Here is a 21,356-nt window from a genome sequence, read left to right on the forward strand (position 1 = left end):
GGTGCTCCATGTTCGTCGAGTCGTCGTCCACGCAGTTGGGAGGCGGAGGTGGGGTGCTTTTGTGTATGATGACAATGCCTTCCTCCAGTTTCTTGATGCGATCCTTGTGAATGATCTTTTAGCCGACCGGGATGATGGTGGTGATGTCTGGGGCGGAGATGGGGTTCCTCCAGGGTTCCGTGAGGAAGGCGATGTTGGGCACTACGGAGTCGAGCAGATCCCAGATTGCTACATCATGTTTGTGGAGGTAGCATATGTTGAGCAAGATACAATCGGGGCCGGTAATTGTCGCTCGTGCAATGGGTGGGGTTGGTGTGCGGTGGAAGGCGAAGGTGCAGCTGCAGGTCTAGCAGTAGAAAGGGCCCTGCATGTCTTTCAGGGATGCCTGGCAGCAGGTGATGTAGCATTCGGAGTTGAAGGTAATGGATGGTGCTGGTGTCGTAGCGGTGGATGGTACGAGAACCAGGGTCCACGGCGCTGAGCACAAACCAGGCACAGACGGGCGCAGATTAACTTGAATTAGTTGAGCCAGCGGCATGCATTAAGCAACGGCTGCCATAAGTATTGTGAGTGGGAGAGCTGGGAGGTGGAATCGGTGCTGGATGGGGGCGGGGATGAACAGGGTCACTGAAGGGAAAGGGCACAAAAAAGATGGAGAGAAGAAAAGTGAAAAAAGTAAAAGAAAGGCAGAGACAGAGGAAAGAGCAGAGAAGCTCCCCCCTGGACCACCATGGATGAGGTGCAGGCGGGTGGCAGAGGGCCTCGAACACAGACCAGCAAGGGTCAAGGGCAGCAGTTACCAGGCGAAGCTGTGCAGGAGGAGAAGCAGTCAGCTGACAAGGTCAGTACAATTGCACCCTTCACCGCACAGCGGCTGCCATCTGTAGTGTGAGAGGGAGGTCTGGTCAGCTGGGAATCGGCGCTGGAGGAGGGAAGTGGATGAACAGTGGTAGGGAGGCAGGAAAATCACAAAAAAGAAGCAGATATGAAAAGGGAAAACAGTGAAAAGAGGGAGACAATAGCAGAGCAAAAAGAAAGGCTGAGAGAAAGAGGGCAGATCAGGAATGCACCCCACTGGACCAGCAGGGATGAGGCGCAGGGGGTGCCTGCGGATGGAGTAAGACCTCGAACACAGACCAGCAGGGGTAAGGGGCAGCAGCTACTAGGCTGGCTGTGTAGGAGGGGGGGAGTTCACTGACAAGGGCATCTATATATACTATACTCTTGTCACAGGTATCAAAGGGCTTGAGAGTAGGGGCAGACCCAATCCCACACTTAAACTGCTTAAATTCCTGTTCACACTCAGCGCACCAATCAAATTTGGAATTCTCTGACCTCAACTGACACATGCATCCAGTTTTGTCTACAAATCTAGGGATGAACTGTGAGTAGTATTCGGGCAGTCCCAAAAAGGATCTCAACTGGTCTTTATTCAGTGGCGAAAGAGCCTTTTCATTGGTTTAACCAACTTCAACGTTGGTGACACACCCTTTTTCATCCAGCCAATGCCCAAGGTATCACAACTGCAGGAGTAAAACATCATATATCTTGTCCTTTGCCCACGTGGGAAGGGATATACAGGTGAAATGGGGAGAGAACTTAGACAGAGAGTATGTGAATATAGGTCTGCGATCAATACAAATCAGGAAAATGCACCCCTAGAGAGCCATTGGAGAGAGAAGGGACATAAGGCAAATTAAATCAGATGGGTTATATTAGAAAAGATAGAAGAACAGAGGAGATTAGGTGATTGTACGCAACATAGCAAGCATCAAGAACAGTGGTTTATGATTAAATTTGACACGATCAACAATGGGTTGAACAACAGGGAGGATTGGGAGACCATTATCTCGTTGTGAGGTAGGGAAGGTTTTCCTGCTCGCATAGAGAATGGCATGTAGATAAAGAAACTTGTCAAATATGAAACAGTGTCAGTAAGATAAAGGAATCCCCGAATAACGAATAGGGAATTTATTTAATAGTTTCTGTATATGTTTTGTAGATTTTTATGAATTAGGAATGAAGGGGGAAATATGATTACACTGAAATATGGCCGAAAGATAAGTATAGTGAAGGGTTCTATGAGACGTATGAAAATGCAGCGACAGTGTGAAGGTGTTTCAATATGGCCGCGGGACATGCATAGTAATGAATAGTGAAGGGTTCTATGAGACGTATGAAAATGCGGCGACAGTATGAAGGTGTTTCAATATGGCCGCGGGACATGCGTAGTAAATGGAGATATCGCGCCGAGAACGCGAGAGCTCTCGCGGGGTTCTCAGCAGTAGAGACGCTTTAAAAATGGAGCACTCAATAGCCACGTTTAGAATCGAGGCAGACTGAGCGTTGATGCTGTGATATACAGGTAAGAACCAAGCGCGGTACTGGTAATAGTTTTTCTCCCAAAGGGGACCTGTTTAAGAGTAGGAAGGGGACCCGGGTATACAGAGTGGGTTGGATAGGGAGCTGTAGATCGCCCCTATTGCAGCGACACAGGCCGGGTAAAAAGGCCTTCCCCATAAAGGTATTGGAGGTTGAGTACTTACTTATTAATTTAGTACCATACATAGTATCACTTAGCGGGATATTTTACCAAGGTAAAATAAATGAAACAACCGATTGAATAGACAGGAGGAACATGCTATGTCCATATGCCATGTGCAAAGCAGAAAATCAAGTCTGCACATATTTTAAATATTCACAGACACACCTCGCACGTCAGAATCGCCGAAAGCCTACTAACCTAGATAGACATATCAGAAGTGTACGGGACAGATCTTAATCTGTGGGTAGAATAACGAACTCCCACAGAATATCCTGCAGAAAAAGTAATTGTTTAAACTTTAGGTAAGCAATTTATGCTACCACTCAGAGGGTTACTTTATTACTTGTATTACAATAGAGACAAGACTATTTATTTCCCCCCCTTGTTTACCTAGTCCATTGAAGGTTCAGCAGCCAAATAATTATGCATACGGCATTGCGTTTACCTGAAAAGAAGGAAAGGTGGGGCATGTAGCGGTGACACAAAATAAGATGTGGTGCATCTCTCAGATATCAAGCCCTACAGTAGGATGTAAGAGGGAGTAGTTAAGATCACAGTACTTTTTATCCATTAAGAAAACTATAAAGAATTAATAGAAGACTCTTTTACTCTTTCTCCTCTATTTCCGGCCATAGATTGTACTGGGTGCGGGTGCCAATTCAACGGGAAAATGTATGAATAAGATAATATACTCACGGACCGCTTGACATAATTCTTCAGTTGACACGGTTAGTAAAATGAGCATGAAAAGGTATCATTTGAATGTGAATGTTTGAGTTTTAGATAGAATAGAGTATAAGAAGGGATAGGAAGGGTATTATGTAAAAAGGGAGTGGCACCCTTCTGGTTTCTCTCACAACTGATATGTAGTGCATTCAGGTATGATATCCTCTAGGGGGTGAGTGGGCGCCTAGAGGGAGATGTAATCTTAAACACCTGTTAATATACGGTACAGAGACAATTGCAATAGGACAATAACAATTCTGTTTATGATATGAGAATATATATTGTCTGAGGCTTGGCTGACACCTGTCTTTTCTCATGTAGATAAGATATTTATAACGTGGAGAAACTTAACCCTCTAAAAAATCTTGTCCTGAAGAAGGTGGTTTTTAAACAAGTTCCAATACCACCGAAACGCGTCCATGCATTTTCCACAAAGCATCCAACAGACAAGGGATATTTGGATGAGAATAATATTTTTACCAAAGATCTCTATGTATAATGTATTATGTTTTGATCACATTTGGTTGGAACAGAATATGATAACTGTGCTTAAGGGGTCTCCGTCTTTCTGAAAATATCATGTTTTTAATGTAAAAGATAAACGTTTTTATAAGAAGTACTGTATTTGTTTTTAAAATGTATGTATTACTTCATGTTTATCTTCCTAGGTGATTCATGAAGGTTTTAACATTTTAACATGTGTATGGGTTCAGGCATATTTTTCTTCTTTTATATATAAATAAAATGTGTTAGTACTACATTTCAGCTTTGGGTTTATCTTTTATGCCACAGTATGTGGGTTCACTAGTGATTATGACTCTGTAATTAGTGTTATATAGTCATTGGAGTGTATGAGAAAGCAATAGAGTGCATGTGATTCTACTTCCAGGGGATATTTTCTCTGCTTACCAGATATTATACCCCTTTGACCCTAATATTAAATGTTTCCAACTTTATGGTTAACCCTCTGAGTTGTAAGATTTCCAGCACTGTTTCTCCATTCAATCAGTATGTGATTCTGAAAATAAGTTACATTGTTCTACCCCTTAATCAATTGGTGGATTGCCCTCTGGAATACAGCAGAGGCTGTAGCCAGACCAAAAGGCAAGTGCCCGAACATGTATGGCCCTTCAGGGGTGACAAATGATGTGAGATGTCTTAAATAAGGGTGAAATGCAATTTGGTGATAAGTGGACAACAAATCTAAGGTAGAGAATACTTGAAAAGAAGGTATTAGCATTTCACCGATATTGAGAAGAGGATGCCTGTCCACCCAAATAGCCTTATTGAGGTCACTTACGTCTTCGCGTGTCCTCAAATCTCCATTCGTTTTTTTTGCCAAAACCACCAGGGCTAACCGTTCCGAAGCCTCAATTTCCTTTACAATGCCCACATCACACAATTTGTGTAACTCCTTCTTTAAAAGCTCCCTCATCATCAGAGTACCATATGAGCTCTATGTATCTTTGGACAAATACCCTCTTTTATCACAATTTTGTGAGTAAAAGCTTTTAGGAAACTTAACTCGCTTCTGAATACCTTAGGAAATTTCTCTCACTCTTTTTTGTCACACACTACATTCACATCACACCCTGCCCCACAACTTATTAGGGATGGTCGGCTTCCGGCCTTATCACCAAGTCCCTTTGGTGAAGCCACCCCAGCAAACATGACTCATCCTTGGCAATGTACGCTTTGAAATGCACCTCTTTGCCCTGGAATTCCAACATGCTCTCAAAGTAACTCAATAACTCTGTGGGGTTGTTTGTATGAGCTACACGTTTTTATACAGATATTCCTCGCTAATCAAGGTAAAATGAGCGCCTTAATTAGCCATAGCACACACCTCTACTCCATTCACTTTAATGGTACAATAAGTATACATCATATCAGGAGCAACCACTATTTCACTAATTTGTAAAATAAATTCTTCCTCTTAACTTCCCAAACTTTCCTCACCCACCATGCGAACAGATGCTTTTGCCTTCTGAAAACCTCCCTTCCATTTGCAAACTCTAGCAAAATGCCCCTTGGTTTTACACCACCTGCACACTTGCCCTACAGCAGGACAACTCTGATTGGTAGCTATGTTCTCCTTCAATTCACACTTATAACATGAGTAACCCCTGTGATCCACTCATTTCCCATGCAAAGAAGCAGTCTTTCTTTTGTTCTTTACTTCACCGGATGAATTCACTTGTACCGCCTCCAATTTTCCTGCACTACTAGATGCCATTTCCTTGAGACCTTCCTTGGTATTCGTTACACATTTTGCTATCTCCATGGCCTTTATTAATGTTAAATCCTCTGTGTTCAGAAGCTTTTCTTGCATACACTTGTCTCCAATTTTCTTCACCTGTTGATCCTGCAGCATCTCATCCCCAAAACCTTTGTAGTTGCACATCGATGCTAATCTGCGTAATGCTGATAAAAAATTGTCTTTAGATTCCCTGGTCATTTGGGCTCCTTGCAAAAACATAACCCTTTCCACTACCTTATTCCTTTTTCCATATTTTATATCCAGTTTTTTAACACCATTTCATATTCATCACCATCTAGTTCCCCCTCATCTTCCTCCTCCCGTAATGGCGGTAAGTGTTTTAAAATACAACTCCCCTCTGCCTCTAGACAATGTTTCAACATGGGTGCAAGAGGCAGTAAATATTTCACCCTGATGACTTCAATTAATGCCTGAAATCCTTCTTTCCAGTCCTCCTATACAATAAGAGGCTCACCATGGATACCTAAGTACTGTGTAGGCGCCATCATGCTTTCTATTTTTAGTTCAAACAGAAATTCAGTAATTTAGTTTTCAAATTCAAAATGTCCTTCTTTTGTTATTTTTTCCTTTTTCCATAGCTGGCCAGGCTGTAAGGCGTACTCTTATTTGTTTATGTCTGCTACGTGTTTAAAACTAGCGGGAGCAATTCCCGCTGCACAAACAGTTGCGGGGTTGCTAGGCAACCACTAATGCTGCTTAAGAGTTTAGCAATTACTAGTGCTGCCGAGGTGTGATGAGCGATGATGAGCAGCAGGTTGCCAGGTAACACTCTGGGCCCACAAGATTCCATGCCCACCACATGCACGCTGCTGGGTCACGTTGACACCCTTCTGGCTGCCTGGGCTCATGTGACACTTTGTGCATGCACGTGTGCATGCAGAGTCTATTGCTAAAACCCGGCAGTTTTCTAATGTCCTCAATGGGCCCAATTCCAGGCGTGCTGGTTCCACGCTGCTCCACGAAGCCTACTCCTAACAAGGACTTTGGCTTCTGAGTCCAGTGCTTTCTGGGTGCACTGGTTCTATGCCGCCCCCAACACCTCCTCCTTGCTAGAACTTCAGCCACACAGCTGCCGCACTCCTCTGCCACTACCATGCTGCAGCTAGCCAGTTCATCGCTGCCTGCCAGTTTGGGCCATAATGAAGATAGAATGCTGCCAGGATGCTCTGCTCTTATTCAGCCATCCTTATGTCGCAAGTGAAGAGAAGTAAGAGAGAATATCTCTTAATTAAGTTCTTAATTACATGAAGAGGGAGCTAACGGCCAGCATGCCAACCGTCTCTTCTCTCCTTGATACCACTATTTTCCTGACCACCCATCGAGCATGGAATGTAAGTGCATTTCATAGATTCTACATGCCCCGAGACAATACAGCAAGAGGTTTTATCACAGGGGCTGAACAAGGTAGATGCTCATGAGCATGGGTACATTTATAGTTTCTTACATTTAGTTATTCAAAAACATGTATATCTTCAATATTGCTACCACATAGTTTATATTTAATGTAGATTTTAGTAACTATTCTCAAATTCTACGGTGGAACCTAAAAGGGAAGTGTTTGGTGTATCTTTCCCAAACTACGATGTCATCCACATCGCAAGAGTCACATTACACACAAGAACAAATCTGAACTAGAACGTTGCCTTCATCTTACTGATGGAGCAACGATTCACACGAGAAGTGATTTGCTCGTACTCATCAACCTCGAATAACGTTAACTATGTAATCAACATGTTTGTTTTACTAATTTTACACCTTTTACATTGACATCGGGTGTCCGAGTGAAGCTTGCTTATGTGTTTTACTAGCCATAAAACGCTTGCATCTAATATGGCTGCTGCTACGCAGGATTTTCTACTGCGCATGCATCTGTCATACTCACGTGACATGACGTATTCTCAGCTTTGGTGGGAAACTGTCGCTTCTGCGCACTAGTGCTAATATGGCTGCTCTGTGTTCTCACATGCAAGAAGCTTGCACTGCTGCTTTTGCTAAGCTGTTCGTTCTGCCTGATCCTAATGCTATAGTTCATTATAAAGTAATGGGTATAGTGTAGAAATACATGGTATACAGTGTATTCATTTATTCTGTGTTCTAAAACTGTTTCTTTTCAATTTCATGTTACACTTTGAAAACTGGCCACTATAGCCAAGGAGCTGACTGACTAGAAGATGCTCCTGGGAAAGCGCACTATTGAACCCAAGTCTATGCAATGTTAAACAATGTATTGGTCAATAGAACATCCATTGTTGGGTGGAATAAAACGTCATGTGAAAGTAAATTTGAAGGGGCGGGAACGAAAAATTAATATTCAACACTGAAGTAACAGAATTTAGGTGGTGTGATGACCTGTCCTCCTCCTTTGTCCAATCGAAATTGGGGATCCTTACACTTGCAACATTGGGAGTTGGTACACTGTCCTGTAAAATAGTATAACTAGAGTAGGCTTAGCTAGTTAATTTGTCCGACTTGTCCGAATAGCTGACCTGTCACTGACCCAACCTTGCTTCTCAGGGGCCATTTTCGTCTGCTTGCGTCTCGTACAGTTTGAAGACTGAATAATGTTGCAATCTTCTCTGGATTATCCTCTTTGTGGAATCGGCTGCATTTTTTCAGAGGAACTGATTCTTGTTGAAGGGCTGCCAACTGTGTTTCCATGAATTTAGACATTGTTTTAAAGGTGGTATTGTTCTGAATGGATTCTATTTGATCTAAAGTTATTTTTTATCTGAGGAGTTCAAATCTCCCATTTCTTTCCTAAAGACTTTGAATCACTTGATGTAGTTGACTGAGCGCATTATAACATGCATTCAATTATGAGTTAGTATAAATGTATCAGTTAAATATGTGTACAAAATATATTAGTTGAAACTTGGGACTCCTGTTTGCCTGCTTTATGGACAAAAAAGCAGAGTTCTGATTCCAGTATGGCCCACTTGGTTACATAGGACTGGACCCTGCAGGTAGCCTGGCTACAGAGAGAACTGGTGCCTTTAACCCTACCCTGAAGTGCTACGGGCTGTAAGACTGACTAGGGAAACTTTCAGAGCAATTGGAAAAAGTAAGAACTTCATACTTTTTAAACCTTTAGAGGACTGGGACATGGTGCCGCTCAGAGCTTTCTGCAGCACTCAAAATTAGTTTAGAGGGACCTCGAAAAGAAGGTATTTGCGTTTTGGAGCCCTGCCCAGCTATGGCTTCCAGGTGTCCGTGCTTGAGGATTTTAACTTCCAAAATAGTGAATACTTTAAAACTTTGCACCAGAGCCTGGCAGCAAATGTGTCTGATGTGCAAAAGAATCTAGGCTGCTAAGAAATCCTGGTATGTCCCACCTGGAGCTTTTGGTGGCAAAGCATACAGCTTCACCGGCAGTTTGATGATGACATATGCAACTAAAAGAGACCCTCGCTAGCCACAGACCTAGACCTTACCCCTCAGTAAAATATTGTTTTCCGTTTCAGAGACTAAGTCTTAAGGTAAAAACTTTGATTGGACAACCTAGTTGTGTTTGACCATTGCTCTATCATGGTCCGGTTGATGAACCACAAAGCGTGACTTTTGATTGAAGGTTTACTTCATATTGGCTCTTTGTGCCCTAAAAGTCAAACTATTTGAATGATCTTGGTTTCTTTTAATTCATCAACGGTTTCAAATGTTATTGTGTTGAGTTATTTGCTTTAAAATTGTTGGTATTGTTTGAACTTAACAAACACTTCTATGGGGACTGCCTGCTACTTATGCCAGAACTAGGGATTGATCAAAGATTCTGCCAGATCTTTGTTTTTACCCAATCCAATTGGGGTTATTTAGTTGGTGGGTTGGGTGTGCACACTGGAAGCGCTAAAAGGCCAGGCAGGTGGTAAGGGTACAAGCCCTGAGCTGAAGGGCCAGTCTCAAGGTGTCAGAGTATTTTAAAAAGACATGATTAAATTGAGAGATTTCATATGAAATTCTCCTCTGCTGCAGCTCTGATATAGTTAACCACCAAATTAGCTTTTAATACAAGGATATATTTTACATGTATAATTCCACTATTAGTCTACATGCTTGTCTTGCAAGTCCTCAGTAGCAGCCATGGCTTCTCTTTGAAGTTGAAATCGAAATAGTGCATGTGTCACCCTCATAAGACCTATTTACATGCAAACCCTCATTTATTAACAGTCTGGCTGCATTGCAGGCAACAGCTTGCTTATAAAAACCAAACCTCTTGGGTTTGGTAAATGCAACAAAGATGCTGAATATTCAATTGAATTTAGTGCTATTAAGAGACAACAGTGGTTTAAAGTAGGGGGCCAATTATCCCCCGCATTTTAAATATAACCTGTCTTTAACAGTGGGCATACCATATATGCAAGGTCCACTTGAATTAGCTGGCAATGGAGGAATACACGATGAGTGAGCTGTAATTCATTTATGTAGCAAGGAAAAGTAAATTACGCAGCTTGTTGTTGGACAATATTACAACACTATTTTGTTCGAACAGTAGCAGCACCCCCCCACCCCCCCCCCCCCCCCAGCGCCTTGAGACCCTACGGGTATGTAGCGCGCTTTATAAGTGTCACTGATTGATTGATTGATTGATTAGGATGACACTCTTCGATACAAGAAGCATTCCCAGCCCGATTCAAAGTAAAATGGCTTCTTAAAATTGTACACACTAACCAGTTCTCATTGAAAAGTTTATTCCCCGCCAAATAAAGATTTTGGTTTGTGTAGAAGCACAAAAATAAAATGTTGTTAATATTTATTCCTTTTAAGTCCCAGCGTAAAATAGTTTGAAAAAACACTCAACAGAAGAAAATCCGGCATATATGAACATGTAGGTGTGACACCTTTAATGGAATAAGTAATGTTTTAGAACCACCCGCGCTAAGAGCGTCTGGGAGCACGTCACACCAGAAAGAATCAATATTGCATAACAGTATTTTACAAATACAATTGTCTTGCTAGGATACACTGTAAGATTTGAGGCCTGCCTGAACCTGAAGATGCATGAGCGTCTAAGGCCAGCATTTTAAGCTCTACATTGGCTCCCATTATATGACAGCATCAGCTTAAAAGTACTGTCTGTCATCCCCCTAGAATAGCGGAGCAAGTAAAAAGATACCCAGATTAACTCTTTGAATGAACCGCCAGATTAACGATGTATCCTCATCTTGCTTCCACACCCTGGTTCGAAAGACATTCAGAGGGATCCCCACCAAATCCACCCACGCACTCATCACCAAAAGACTCGACTACAGCAAAGAGCTCTATGCCGGCGTCACCCAGAAACTCCTCAGTAAACTACAGAATGTTCAAAACATCGCAGCCAGACTGGTCCTCAACATCCCCCACAGCAGCCACTTCACCGGACACCTTTGAGAACTCCACTGGCTCCCAGTCAACAAAAGACTAACCTTCAAGCTCCTTGCACATGCCTACAAAGCCCTCCACGATGCAGGACCAACATATCTGAACCACCGCCTTGCATTCCATGTACCCTCCAGGCACCTTCATTCCACCCAACTGGCCCTGGCTCTTCGCCTACGGATCCAAAAGGACCAGAGCCAAAGGAAGAACCTTCTTCTACCTCGCTGCCAAGACTGCCTCTCCACCACTGGCAAACCCCGTCACTGACCCAATTCAGGAAGGATCTCAAGATCTGGCTCTTTGACTGAACCCCAGTGCCCATATGGATAAGCAGCCCCTCCTCCATCAGCGGCTAGAGACCCTTACGGGTCAGTAGCTGCGCTTTATAAACCCCTGATTGATTGAATGAACTCTGCTACCGGCTTGACAGGATCCCGCACTCTGCTCTGCAAATCTATTACCCAAAAGAAACTGCAACAAAATCAAACATGGAGGCAGGACCATGAGAGTTCAGGGACCTAATCTCTGGAACACACTGAGCCCACGCCTTATTGGTTTCTTGCTTTCTAAAATTTAGACTGTTTATCCTAACAGCAGTGGACAATTAAGGATAGGCAACATGCATAAATAATAAACAAATGACGTTAAAATGAGTAGTAGGATATGAGAGATTGTTCTTCACATTTATTTGGGCACTGTGTCTGGTGTAACACAACTTTACAAGATCAAAGTAGTAAAAGATCTTTGTACAAAGAAGGATTCATTATTCCTAAACTGTTTGATGTACATTTAAATATGTCACAATTTTCTTCACCTGCAGACAAATACCTATTGCTAGTTTATCAAATAGGGTCATTATTACTGTATAGGCAAATGCTTCACCTGATTACAGCAATCGGTAACTATCGAGTGACTAGGTAACCTTTGCAAAGTGTCTACCAACATGGTGTTTGTTTAAGCCATGTTTAATCAGTTTCACCTAGAAATATTTTTTCATAGAAATCAGCAAATACTTCAGTATGGCAAGTGAAGTAAATCCATTAGTACCTGGAAAGTGCTGTAGCTGCATGCTTGTGTCTTTCCATGGCCTTTTTGCTATGTAAGAAGAAGATCGCATAATCCCATGGGCACACAGTCCACTTTAAAGCTCCGGTTGGAAATCTCTCATGAATCAGTTCAACTAATAACTTAAAAATTAGAGTATCAGAAGAGTGATAGTCCATGACTAAAGGATTGAACCACTCAACACAATGAGGGGGCACCAGGGCTATAATTAATAAGGAAAAATACCTTAGTATTAAAGCCTTTAAGTTAATACCCTCTAAGCAGTTACTAAGATTCACAAAACCACATCCTTTTTTTAATATCTCTGTTTTAATGTATTATGCATTGTATCTTTTATGGTCTTAATGACCGAAATAAAGAATTTTTGGATTGGATTGGAGTGGATTCACAAAACAGGGCAAAATGTCAGGAATTTGTCCACTTCTGCCTTTGGAGCAGATCTGCTATTTTTAGGGTTTCACAGAGAATCATTGGAGTAGTTTGCAGAATCTAGGGTAGTGAAATATGTTTTATTACATTTGTAGAATTATTACCAAGTAGAACATTTTGAGTGCCAAACAGAGTGCAAATGTGCATTACAACACATGGCTTATTTTCTCCGGTGGAAAATATATTTTGCCTAAGGGTAAATGCCTTGCCCTGCACCTCCATTAAATAGGAAGGTATTACCTCCCCATTCCGTACTGGAAAGGGGTTTAATACTGCATCTGAATGGAGCAATTTTATTATGTCTCCTTCCAGGGTGGGAAATACCTTTAAGAAGTGACACAAACGTACATCTTTGGGTGTTCAGCCACTAATGCAGGGTCCCACATCCAGAAATGCATTCAATGCCACTGTGGCTCGAACATTTAGAATGTAGTAAACAGTGCACTGATGTAGTTTCACAGTTAGTAAGTCCAACTTGCAAATGAGCAGGGCCACTAATTTCAGATTCTGCTATTTAGGATGTGTGATTACGTTTAGAAAGTTATGTTTTTGCAACCAATACCACTTTTGTTTATCAGGCCTCCATTGCCTGAAGAGAGTTCCATTTGTGGCACTAATTGCCTTCTGTTAATAACAAAAAAAGCATGCATCAAGGACAACATAAATTGCCATGCAAATGGCAAGTCACATTTTAGCCACAAATTACACACGCAAGTTTCTGGTGAAAGAGTCAGAGTTCCCTGCTTAGTGTTGCCCTTGGCTAGCGTCACTGTAGTTATCTTTTGGGTGACATCTTAGTGACGAAAGGAAGTCACAAGCGAATACCATTGTCCTATTTCCTAGCCAAAGCCATCAGAGGGAGCTTTGGAAGACAATGAATCACATAGTTAGTTAAAAGACTTTAGTAGACTGGAGTCTCCCTACCAAATGTTCAGGGCCGGACTGGGAACAGAAACCGGCCATGGCAAACTGCTCAGCTGGCCCTAGAAGAAGGGATGGTTTTTAGGATGTCAGAGAATGGGCGCACTGCCAGTATGGTAGCACTGTAGGACTAAGTGGAGTGTGGTGCAACTGGGTGAGTGGACAACCATATAACCACTCAACGGAGAAGCAAGCAAGCTACACTACTCCAAAGTGACAAGAGAAAGCATACCCTATGCACACACTTGACAGGTAAAAAATGGATACGATGTCCAAACGCAGGTATTCAATATAATGCAGAGAAACAACAATAATATGCAAATTGTTAAGAATAGGTAAGTAGGTATCAATAAAGAAGTCTTGGTCTCCTTGTTTTATTCAAACACAGCATGTAGACAACCAGCCGACACGTGTTTCATCGCGTCTCGCGAATCTTCAGGGCTGGAAATAATACAGAAAACAAGGGGCTATACTTGGGGATTTATACATTTGTATGTACGACCTTGAATAACACTTCAGGTCAGCCGTTGAGACAAACATCGCATTGGATAATCTCATGCATAAGTTCATGCCCTTCGAGATGGTTGTGGGAAAACATCTTTTGGTGTGCTAAGGTGCTTAAAAATAGCTCACGTATACCATGCAATTGAGGTGAGCCGTCGTGCACTTAAGCACCCTAATTAATGAAGTGAAATCACGTGTGTCTCTTTTACAGTTGTTGGTCCAAAGTTGTGCACGGTGAAGTGCCAAGCTAAATTCTATACCGATGTGAAAGATCATGCGTGCTATAGGTGCTTGGTGACACAATAGATAATTCCGACACATACCTCCAATGGTTGTGTTTGGACTTTACGGTCTGTCGTGATTGATAGAGAATGGTGGATTTTGAGAAACAAGAGAAAGAGAGACAATGGGAGAGTAATGGAAAAACGAGGGAGGGAAAAGAAAGGAAGAGAAGTCGAAAAATTAAATGAATGTAGATGTAAATAATTGTAGATTTATCATCACAATAGGATTACCAGTTCTATTCATCAATGAGTTTAGACTTAGAGATAAATGACGATATTGAACAAAAAGGAAAGCTCACCGCTCTTCCGGTGATATTTCCGACCCGGAAGGGCCCAAGACCATCCAATATTTATTGAGAAGTAAAGTACAATCGCTGAAATAAAGTTAAAAAATATAGTGTTATATCTTTCCTATTGTTTAGGAGAGTAGATTAGTGTTGCTAATCTTAATCATTGGTGTAAACAGCGAATTGTCATAGGTGCCTTCATATGTTGGCGCTCCTCTAATGAGAAGACGCAACCTGCACCGAGTGATTATATGATAGACACATTGCAAATGCTCCCTTGAGCTAGCAAATAGATTTCCCAGAGCAAAGTATGTTGGGATTGCTGACAGCCGTGAAACATTTCAAATGCTTCATTTAGTAAAATGACACCCCATTCTGTTTGGGACAGTCAAATTGTAGTAAATTAAATAAAAGCCACTATTCAAGTGAGATCAATGAAAGACAAAGATTACTGTACTAATTAGGTATGTTCTGTTACCTTGCAAGCGAAATGCGCTTGTTGTGGGTCGCCCGGGGGAAGGATATTGATGTCAGTCACTATATATCTGAAATACGATATATTCAGGTTGTATTAAGTTGGAATATAAGCATGCTGACACAAAGCATGTAACACTACGTTGTACTCGGGGTATGAATTCAGGCAGCCTACCTGTGATTCTGATATGTCTCGATCAAAAGGAATTGTTCCGTAGCCTCGTCCGGACTTGGTGTCTGTAAGACAAGCAATCCGGACAGGCGGGTTAAAATATCTACCCTGTAGCTATTTGGCCAAGCCCCCTGAGAAGCATCGCCGTTTGCGTTACCTTATGGGCGTCTTGTTTCTTTTCCTCTTCTCCCGGGTCTCCGTGTTCGAAGTGCGAACACGTGACCCGGAAGTGCATCTGTTTAAGTAGTGTCCGGCCCCCTGGGTGACGTGAACGTCATCCCGGCTGGAGAGATTTAAAGGAATAGAAGCAGTAGAAGGAAGCCTGGACAGGGGTGTGCCTCGTCACAGTTGTGTTTACATTAAATATTACAGTCATCACGTCGGAAATGAACTGAATCCAAAATTCTTTGGAGGGGCATACCTAGTGTTAATCCTTGGGTATAGTGGTACATGCAAAAAATAGAATGAATTATTTGTGACGATCCGCAGTGTGCAGCAGGTGAAAATTATCGTAAGCATAGTGCTGGAGTAGTGTAGCTTGCTTGCTTCTCCGTTGAGTGGTTATATGGTTGTCCACTCACCCAGTTGCACCACACTCCACTTAGTCCTACAGTGCTACCATACTGGCAGTGCGCCCATTCTCTGACATCCTAAAAACCATCCCTTCTTCTAAATCAATTGAGTCAGCACAGGGCTGCCGCCTAGCACTCTACAAACAATTTTACCCGAATTGTTTACTTCTATCAGACCGATTAATAGAATTAACACAAATGGATCGCGGCAAAGCAGCAGAGGAACTCTTTGATAATCTAGCGAAAGGCATGTCCACCATAACTGCCACCTCCAGTACGAATCCTCCACGTAAGGAAGGCCTTAGAGACAAGTTTATCAAACTTGAACGCCTCAAAAAACAGGAGAATGCGAAATGGTGGGACGGCACTACTCTTAAACAATACCTACGACTTAAAAGAATACCCAGGGGCCTCAGAGGTCAAATCTTTCCCACCTATGATGACCTAGACGCAGACCTTATGTCTAAGTGGGAAGATTCACTCACAGCGAATTCAATGACCCTTATGGATATTTTAATAGAAAGTTCGGACCGCAAAGTCACTAAGCTACAAGCAGATATTGCTGTGGTCGAACAAGAAATTAAAGATCTGAATATTCCTGAAGCGACAATGAAGAACTATGATATCCTAGATGATATCCTTCTCAAGCAACAAAGTGACATTAAGAATAGAAAAGCGAGACAGATCAGACGAGACGAAAATGATTACCAACAAGGCAGGGTACTTACCTACGCCAGTAAATACGATCCACTCATTCCAAACAGTAAGACTAGAAATGCTAACAACCAATCTACAGCAGGAGCTAGTTCGATCTCGTCCAGCAATGCTTCTATCAGCAGTGCGGGATTAAGCAGTGGGGAACCAGAAACCCCAGCCACGGGCAGTGTGGCGACTTTTTCCCAAGAGGTTCAGAGAATCAGGAGAGGCAACAGGTTCCCAGTCCAGAGAGATCCACCCGATCCAAAACCCGTAGGGGTAGGAGATCAAAGAACAGAGTACAGAAGCAAGCTCAGATCAGGCATGAACAGGAACTGAACCCAAGTAACCAGACAGAAGTCCAAGTAATCAACCTTTCCTCACATGAACTTAATTCAGATATGATTTCACTGTTGAGCAAAGGTCTGAGCTTCAATCCGTTTGCCACAGGTGACCTCTGTAAACTCAAAATAGACCTCTTTAAGTTTATTAGAAATTTAAAGCTGAAAAAACATTTTTCTGATAAAACCAGCACTGATGTAGGTAGAAAGAATATTCCTGTCCTTGCCAACACAGATGATTTTTTGTCAATAAAAGATGTACAAGCTACGCATTTACTCTTGTCTATTACTGATATGGAAGATTCACCATACGATATGGATAGACTGTTAATGGAACTTGACATAGACCCAGACTACAGTGTTTCTAGTGGTTTAAAAAGCAAATCCAGATGGATACCCACACTGTCAGGAGGAAATGCAATAGATCAATTTCACAAGAGAGTACTAGAAGACATTGATAGAACTAATACTAACAATGCAGCAAAATCTTTCAAATACCTGGACAACCTGACAATAGGAGAACGAGCAGCCTTAACTTCTCTCAGTAGCAATACACACATTGTTATCAGAGAGGCCGATAAAGGCGGCAACGTAGTAGTAATGAACAAAACTGATTACGAAGGGGAAATTCACAGCCAACTAGCAGACGCTACTTGTTATGAACCAATACCCTTCAATCCAATAGGTCCTTTGACAACTAAGATCAACGATAAACTTTTGTTGTGGAAACAATCAGGTCTATTAAATGACCAAGAATACTTATATCTTAAAGTTTTTCGACCTACATACCCTTGGCTTTACACACTCCCCAAAGTACATAAGAACCAGCCCTTCCCTCCTGGTAGACCAATAGTCTCGAGCATAGGGGGTCCCACCGAAAGGATGGCTGAATACATTGATCTCTTTCTAGGTCCCCTAGTACACAATCTTCCTTCGTACATTCAAGACTCCAGACACATTCTGAGCATTCTTTCTGATATTCATTGGCAACCAGATACATTTCTTGTCACTATGGACGTTGTGTCCTTATATACTAGCATCAATATCGATTTGGGACTACTTGCTATGAATAGATGTTTAGGTAACAGACCAGCTTCACTGTATCAACATACTGCAATGTTATCAGAAATGATGGAATTGGTGTTGAACAACAACTTTTTTGTTTTTGATAAAAAATGGTATCGTCAAAAGAAGGGAGTGGCGATGGGATCAAAATTTTCCCCATCGTTTGCCAATCTTTTCATGGGTAACTTAGAATCTGATCTCATCTGGGGGGATAAGGGCTCCCAATACATTGACTCTTTAATCTTCTGGGGACGCTACATAGACGACTGCATTCTCCTATGGTCAGGCTCAGAAGAATTACTCATGGAATTCTTTAACTACTTAAACAACAACACATGGGAAATCAAATTCACCATGACATATAGCCAAACCAAAATTGAATTTCTAGATATAGAACTATATGTGGCAGATAACACTTTACACAGCAAGCTCTTTAGAAAATCTACTTCATGCAATTCTATATTACATGCAAACAGCTCTCATCCTCCGCACCAGGTAAAATCTATACCGTATGGTGAATTCCTAAGAGCCAGAAGGCTCTGTAGTGAAGAATCCCAATATATAGACTGCGTACATGACATGAAAAACAGGTTCTCCAAAAGAGGTTACGCCAGTAACGTGATCAAACAAGCAGAAAGGAGAATCAACAAGATTGTAAGAACAGACATTTTGCAACCTAAAAAACAACCTTTGCCCACAAACAACACAATTAGGTTGATTACTGAATTTAACTCTTTTCATCACACCTTGAGAAAAAGCATGATTAAACATTGGGGAATTCTAAAGAATGAGAAATCCTTGATTCCATTTATCACAGACAGGCCCCAGATTTGCTTTAGAAGAGGAAATACCCTCAGAAACAGATTGAGTCCAACTGTACCACATGGTTTACAGGCAACAGATTGGCTTTCCTCAAAAAGTAAAGGTTTTTACAAATGTGGATTCTGTGCCATGTGCAGGTGGGCGAAACACAAGACAAAACAATTTTCTAATCCCAAAGGTGAATGTTTCTCCATAAACACCAACATTAACTGTCTCACCAAATACGTGGTCTACATCATAGAATGTAAGTGTGGTAAAGAGTACGTGGGGAGCACCATACGTGCCCTCAAGGATAGAATTTCGGAACATATAAGGGCAATCATCAAACAAGATCCTAGATACCCTGTAGCACTGCATGTGGCAGGTTGCCAAAACTCTGAGAGTGAGAAAGTTGTCTCCTTCTTCGGCATCGATGTGGTAAACCTAGGAATCAGGGGAGGCAATAGAGAATTGAAATTAAGACGCACGGAGGCCATGTGGATCATGAAAATGTACGCAGTCCGCTTAGGCCTCAACTTCGATTCGAAGCTTCAATTTTTCTTAGGTGACTGAATTTCTGAATAACAACAAAGAAAGTTAGATAATTTTACCATGTACTGTCACAACTATTATGATACAATGTTTTGATGAATCATACTATTTTATTGACTCTTACGGAATTTGTTGTTTGTCATAGAGGTATCTACTAGGTTTCTAGTTCGCCTTTTTAACAATGAATATAATTCTGCTTCATTTGAATGTGACTAACTACAAAGATAACCACAGTGTAAACCATTGTTTGCATTCTGGTTATACTTTAGCAATGATGTTTTCCTTATGATCGGACTAATTGAATGTTGTTCTTAGATTGTAAGAGAGGTTGGGAAGAGATCGTTTCACGTTTCCCCACAACCACTGTGAGAATATGCGAGACTGTTGCAACATTCTCTCTGCTCACTGACAGATTCAAAAAAGCACTGAGCATGTAATCTACCAGCACTATGCTTACGATAATTTTCACCTGCTGCACACTGCGGATCGTCACAAATAATTCATTCTATTTTTTGCATGTACCACTATACCCAAGGATTAACACTAGGTATGCCCCTCCAAAGAATTTTGGATTCAGTTCATTTCCGACGTGATGACTATAATATTTAATGTAAACACAACTGTGACGAGGCACACCCCTGTCCAGGCTTCCTTCTACTGCTTCTATTCCTTTAAATCTCTCCAGCCGGGATGACGTTCACGTCACCCAGGGGGCCGGACACTACTTAAACAGATGCACTTCCGGGTCACGTGTTCGCACTTCGAACACGGAGACCCGGGAGAAGAGGAAAAGAAACAAGACGCCCATAAGGTAACGCAAACGGCGATGCTTCTCAGGGGGCTTGGCCAAATAGCTACAGCGTAGATATTTTAACCCGCCTGTCCGGATTGCTTGTCTTACAGACACCAAGTCCGGACGAGGCTACGGAACAATTCCTTTCGATCGAGACATATCAGAATCACAGGTAGGCTGCTTGAATTCATACCCCGAGTACAACGTAGTGTTACATGCTTTGTGTCAGCATGCTTATATTCCAACTTAATACAACCTGAATATATCGTATTTCAGATACATAGTGACTGACATCAATATCCTTCCCCCGGGCGACCCACAACAAGCGCATTTCGCTTGCAAGGTAACAGAACATACCTAATTAGTACAGTAATCTTTGTCTTTCATTGATCTCACTTGAATAGTGGCTTTTATTTAATTTACTACAATTTGACTGTCCCAAACAGAATGGGGTGTCATTTTACTAAATGAAGCATTTGAAATGTTTCACGGCTGTCAGCAATCCCAACATACTTTTCTCTGGGAAATCTATTTGCTAGCTCAAGGGAGCATTTGCAATGTGTCTATCATATAATCACTCGGTGCAGGTTGCGTCTTCTCATTAGAGGAGCGCCAACATATGAAGGCACCTATGACAATTCGCTGTTTACACCAATGATTAAGATTAGCAACACTAATCTACTCTCCTAAACAATAGGAAAGATATAACACTATATTTTTTAACTTTATTTCAGCGATTGTACTTTACTTCTCAATAAATATTGGATGGTCTTGGGCCCTTCCGGGTCGGAAATATCACCGGAAGAGCGGTGAGCTTTCCTTTTTGTTCAATATCGTCATTTATCTCTAAGTCTAAACTCATTGATGAATAGAACTGGTAATCCTATTGTGATGATAAATCTACAATTATTTACATCTACATTCATTTAATTTTTCGACTTCTCTTCCTTTCTTTTCCCTCCCTCGTTTTTCCATTACTCTCCCATTGTCTCTCTTTCTCTTGTTTCTCAAAATCCACCATTCTCTATCAATCACGACAGACCGTAAAGTCCAAACACAACCATTGGAGGTATGTGTCGGAATTATCTATTGTGTCACCAAGCACCTATAGCACGCATGATCTTTCACATCGGTATAGAATTTAACTTGGCACTTCACCGTGCACAACTTTGGACCAACAACTGTAAAAGAGACACACGTGATTTCACTTCATTAATTAGGTTGCTTAAGTGCACGACGGCTCACCTCAATTGCATGGTATACGTGAGCTATTTTTAAGCACCTTAGCACACCAAAAGATGTTTTCCCACAACCATCTCGAAGGGCATGAACTTATGCATGAGATTATCCAATGCGATGTTTGTCTCAACGGCTGACCTGAAGTGTTATTCAAGGTCGTACATACAAATGTATAAATCCCCAAGTATAGCCCCTTGTTTTCTGTATTATTTCCAGCCCTGAAGATTCGCGAGACGCGATGAAACACGTGTCGGCTG

The sequence above is a fragment of the Lissotriton vulgaris genome, chromosome 2_1 (genome assembly GCF_964263255.1).
Source record: "Lissotriton vulgaris chromosome 2_1, aLisVul1.2, whole genome shotgun sequence".
Lineage (NCBI taxonomy): Eukaryota > Metazoa > Chordata > Amphibia > Caudata > Salamandridae > Lissotriton > Lissotriton vulgaris.